This window comes from Lampris incognitus, chromosome 3, assembly GCF_029633865.1.
Source record: "Lampris incognitus isolate fLamInc1 chromosome 3, fLamInc1.hap2, whole genome shotgun sequence".
Classification (NCBI taxonomy): Eukaryota; Metazoa; Chordata; class Actinopteri; order Lampriformes; family Lampridae; genus Lampris; species Lampris incognitus.
In genome coordinates, this window is record NC_079213.1 from 68,247,134 (window position 1) to 68,253,133 (window position 6,000).

Here is a 6,000-nt window from a genome sequence, read left to right on the forward strand (position 1 = left end):
ATGTGGAATGAGATTTTAAACTCCGGGGTTAGCTTTGACCCCACGAACCGTTCTTGAAGGACAACGGTGTGAGGTGATTGCATTAACTTTCATTGATTGGCTTTTGTTGAACATTACTAGCAAAACTGATCACTCACAAGAGCCACATAGAAATAAAAAAGATAAAAATAGATAAAATAGATCTGATCACTGGAAAGCTTGCTTTGTCAAAGAACAGGTAAGAATTCAGAACTGGTGGTGGACCTCTCTCTGGTGTGTTTGCACATAAAAAAAAAAGGCAAGACCCATTTTAGTCAATATTACTTTTGAAAGTACATTTGAATATAATGATAACCTTATGATAAAAGATTCAATAGTTCCAATCCAAAAAAAAAAAAAAAATGAAGTACAGGTCTACCACTGTTCCTGAAAAGTTTGGATGATCATAATTCTACAGTGCTGGACAGGCTTGATGTCCAATCATGTGAGCTCAACCAATTCCGGGGGGGGGGGTTGTAATGTATGACCACATTAAAATACTGTTTTGTGTGATGTTCTTGATACAAAACAGTCCCCGTGTCCATATAAATGAAGACACGACTTCAAGAAAAAGTGTTTTTCGCGAGTGAGTCGATTACTGTCAATTTACCTGTCCCTGTTCCAGTGATGTTACTGGGCAGTGGTTTTGCAGAGCTAAAACTGTATGTCAAGGTTGGAATGAGTCAGTGTTGGAGAGCACAACTACCGTGCGGAGGGGGTGCGGGGATGGACTAACTAACCCCCCCCCCCACACACACACACACACAGAGAAACTGGCCCTTGTCCTGCATGGTGCCACTGTGGTGTGTGTACTGTGGGTCTCCTAGCTGCAGAGCACAACATGGCAGCAGCGTTTGCGCTGTGGCGACCTTAGCGTGGCCACGTAGAATGTGTCCCCCACTCTGATCTCTGCACCATCAAAGACACGAGCCTGTTTGCTCTCCCAAACATGAGAGGCACCTGGCATCCTGCCCCCGGCCCTCCCCTATTCTGGTAAGGGGAGTGAGACAGAAAGACAGATAGAGTGGTACGCATGCTAAGTCGAACCCCACAAGCGTGGGATAGCAAAATGGTTTCAGTAAATGGACAGCAGAGAGAGGAGGTTATCCTTGAGCTAACTCGCTCACTTTACATAAAAAAGCCCTCTTGGACAGACAGAACTAACCCAGCATTAGTGCTGAGATGCATACAGTAAAGCTCGGGTTATGTGTGCAAGATAGTAGTGCTGATATTTGGTAGCCTCGTAGCACGTGTGTGAGTTTACACGCAGAAGCTTGTTGGTTACAGGCTTATGCAAAAACGCCAGCAAGTGTGTGAGTGTGTGTTCCCAAGCATGTGCTACACCAGCCAGAGGGTAGCTTTTGATATGCTAGAAAGACCCAGAGACCTCTTTGCCACTTTTAATGTCTTCTATATTAAAACTTAAAAAAATGTAAGTATTGTATTGGGCCTAAAAGTGGTTATACACCAAACATCTGGTCCGTCTTAACATCCTAAATCTATTCTCTCAGTAGACGCCAAACCGGAAAAACTGTGACACTTACATAAGAGTCGTAAACTGAACTCTGTTTCAATGGCATGCAAAGGCAACACCAGTTTCCAGTCCAGCGCTGGGCCCAGTTCACCTTCATTTCAAGCTGCTAAAAATCCATAAATGTTTGCTTATAATGAAGCATTTATTCTCAAATATTTATTGGGTATGGCAAACCTTCTCATGCAAAGTATTTCCCAATATTTGCATTTGGGGGGAAATCAACATCTGCACAGTGATTGGACTGAAAGTGAATGGAGCCAGGCCCCCGGAATACTACCAAAAACTTGATCAAATTTTATCAAACTAAGATGTAAACCCATTAACATTTTGCTACTTACTCTATGATGCTGCCAGTTAAATCATTACTGTTGGTAATTATCAACTCTCTCAACATACATTTCACCTACATTTTTTGGGGGGGATTTGCCTCCTCCGATACATGTGGAGTCGCCAGCCGCTCCTTTTCACCTGACAGTGAGGAGTTTCGCCAGGCAGACATATCGCATGGGAGGATCACACTATTCCCCCCCAGATCCTCCTCCCCCTCGAACAGGCGCCCCGACCCAACCAGAGGAGGCGCTAGTGCGGCGACCAGGACACATACCCACATCCTGCTTCCCACCCGTAGACACGGCCAATTATGCCTGTAGGGACGCCCGACCAAGCCGGAGGTTAACACAGGGATTCAAGCCGGCGATCCCCATGTTGATAGGAAATGGAATAGACCGCCACGCTCTCTGGACGCGCTAATATCACCTACATTTTTTTGAAAAGAAATGATCATTCATCTTCCAGAGAACCTCAACCCCCCCCCCCCCCCAGACACACACTAGTCAGAAAGAAGTGTAAGAAGTCTGGCTACTCATGTGGCCATCTGAGGTAAAATCTCTTGCCAAACCAAAATGTGGGGATTTCAGTGGCGACTCAGAACCCTTTTCCAACTCACAGCTTTAACAATCTGCTTTGAACTGGATGACTCCAACTTGCAAGATCAGAAATCTAACATGGGATCATACAAAACCTGTACTTTTTGACCGTGCTGTGCAGTAAGTGACAAAGTGACACCATGTGACAACGTACAGAAAGTAGTAAAATGCCCCCAAAACAGAACTACGGAGCAACTTCAAACAGAATTCACAGTTGAAACTGATGGTAGAGCCTGTTAAGTAACTGGAATTAACTGTTAAGTAACTGGAATTAACTGACTTCATTTATTTGCGTAAGAGACAAAAAAAAAACTATTTGTGACGCTCGAATGTGATGACGGTTAAACACTGGCTACGATAAAAGAATAAGACATCCGTCTCATTCCAGTGTCATCCATAGAAAGTCTTTTCGAATGGAGATAATCCTTTTTGAGATTTAATGCAATTTGCTTGATGTTATTAGGCTCAAAGTTTCGTTGCCAAAAGCTCCGGATGAGTGTACAGGGACCTAATCCCCGAGGCTGGGGAGTTTCACCTTAATCTTGTAAATTTGAACAGGACTACCTAACAGATGTTCTAATTGAAATTAGTGACTTTTGCTTGATGCCCAGATCTTATTTGCAGCCCATTCTACAGTTCCAATCTCGCCCCTTTCCTGGTACCCCAAAAACATAAAAAAAATAAAAACAAACAAAAAAGTTTTTTGTTTTTGTTTTAGGTCAGCGACATAGTTTACTGTCAAATAAATCCAACCATTTTGGGCATCCAGGTAGCGTAGCAGTCTATTCCGTTGCTCACCAACACGGGGAAGGCGGTTCAAATCCCCGTGTTACCGCTGGCTCGGTCGGGCGTCCCTACAGACACATTTGGCCCTGTCTGTGGGTGGTAAGCCAGATGTGGGTGTGTGTGTCCTGGTCACTGCACTAGCGCCTCCTCTGGTCGGTCGGGGCACCTCTTTGGGTGGGGGGACTGGGGGGAATAGTGTGATCCTACCACGTGCTACATCCCACTGGTGAAACTCCTCACTGTCAGGTGAAAAGAAGCAGCTGGCAACTCCACATGTATCGGTGGAGGCATGTGGTAGTCTGCAGCCCTCCCTGGATCGGCAGAGGGGGTGGCGCAGCGACCGGGACGGCTCAGAAGAGCGGGGTAGTTGGCCAAGTACAATTAGGGAGAAAAAAGGGAAAAAGAAAAAAACCCAACAATGTTATATATATATATTATATTGTACTGTACATGGTATGTATACTGGTACGCTGTGTCATGTCCGTCTACCTCAGGCGTGTATGTAAGTAAGCTGCTAACATCTATTTCAGCATCTCTGATATATTCTCTGCACCACTGCACCTTATCACCTCTTATTTCACCTGTATAAGTCAATCCTGTTTATATATTTGGAGATTGTTGTGTTGTAGTGTTGTTATTCTGTGTACACCGAGAGAGCCACGAAACTGGAGTCAAATTCCATGTATGTACAGACCCACATGGCCAATAAACCTGATTCTGATATTTAATAATATATTTTGGATACTGCCTGTGGGATCCTCGAGGCTTTGCATTATGCTCCCCAAAGCGATGTGAAAATACCTCCATTTCCTCATCTGTTTCAAGTAGAGGAAACACAGCTTACGTTATTTTGTGACAGAAAGCTGCCGACTGAACGGGAACAGCAGTGTTTGTCCAGTTTTTGAAAACATTTTGTTAAGGGACGACTGCATCTTCACTGCAAACAGGGAACACAAAACAGCTCTGATGTTAACCTGGAATGTAGTCTTGGTGATCTTAGCTGAACCAAGGAAGTCAGTTCTCCAAAATTAACAGTAACCAGCTGCTATCACACACACACACACACACACACACACACACACACACACACACACACACACACACACACACACACACACACACACACACACACACGCAAAAGACCAAGACGTAACAGGGGATTTCCATCACTTGTCCACCCTGACACAAGGGCTGCTCTGATTACAGCCCATACAGATCTGGCCCACAAGAAGCAGAGGAAAAACACACATATGCACAACTACACACACACACACACACACTCAAACATATACATATACTGCAGTCGTGCACATAAACACTTAAGCTGCTCTTCAGCTGAGGGTGGCAGCTCCAGACAGCAGACAACAGGGAGGCTCAGGACATATATGACACCACACTGCAAAAAATTAGATCTTATCAAGTGAAAATATCTTCTATTTGGTACAATAAGTCCAATATTGAGGAGAATTATCTTGATTTATCTTATTCCGCTGGCAGATAATTTTGCTTATTTCAAGTTTTTTTTCCTGATTTTGGTCAATTTAATCTTGTTTTAAATAAATGTTAATCTTGTTTTCTTAAAATGAGATTAAATTGACCAAAATCAGGGGAAAAAAAAACTTGAAATAAGCAAAATTATCTGCCAGGGAAATAAGATAATTCAAGATAATTGTACTCAATGTTGGACTTATTGTACCAAATACAAGATATTTCCACTTGTTAAGATTTAATTTTTTGCACCTGTCTCTCTCTCTCTCTCTCTCTCTCTCTCTCTCTCTCTCTCTCTCTCTCTCTCTCTCTCTCTCTCTCTCTCTCTCTCTCTCTCTCTCTCTCTCTCTCTCTCTCTCTCTCTCTCTCTCTCTCTCTCTCTCTCTCTCTCTCTCTCTCTCTCTCTCTCTCCCCATCTTTCTCTGTTCTTTCTCACTGTCTTTCTCTTTTCTTTTCATCTCCATGAGTTCTCTAAGTCCCTTTTGACTGCTGACATTTTACCTGCCCTGCTTGTATGGATGGCGTCACCCTATCATTTCCCCCAGGCACTTCCATTCTCTCTCTTTTACTTTCTATCACCATTTCTTGTATGGCACACATATTCTCTGTACTAGCTCGTCTTCCTTGTCCTGTCTGTTCATTTGGAATGGGACGGAAAATGACCGTTCTCACTTCCTGCCTTCCATAAAGCTGAGCGAGAGAGAGAGAGACACACACACACACACACACACACACACACACACACGCACACACAAACGCACACACACGTAAATATTTAACATGTGATGCTAGTATTCCGGTCAAGTCAGGACAAGAGTGTGTCAGACCAGAGGAGTTGGGGCTGTGTGAGAGCCTGAGTCTGGCAATTTGTGTGGATGTAACAGCTGTGCCTGTCATCATCTCATGGGGATATAGTCCGTTTCCTGCATGTGAAGTGATGGCAGAAAAGGGGAAGCAGGTTTCCAGCTGAGTTTCAACAGCCAGAATACATTCTGATGTGCTAACGCTGGAGACATTTGAGAGACAGAACAGAGAAGACAACAGACAGACCCACATACAGTTAGAAAGTACTGCTGACAGAAAACTGGCTGGCTAAGTGGATAGAGACAGAGTCACTGGCAAACAATCTCCCTCTCTCGTCTCTCCCTCCAACCTCTCTCTCATTTTATGATGGGCACACATCTGAAATCATCAAAGGGCCACATTTCCAGTGAACCGATGTGAACTGACCACAAACAACCCACCACA

At 44.0% G+C, this 6,000-nt stretch overlaps 1 protein-coding gene across 1 annotated transcript in view; it reads right to left on the minus strand.

The window, feature by feature from the left end:
- The window catches only part of pde4ba (phosphodiesterase 4B, cAMP-specific a), a 110,731-nt gene that overhangs the window by 22,627 nt on the left and 82,104 nt on the right, over nucleotides 1-6,000 (minus strand). The window lies entirely within an intron of this gene.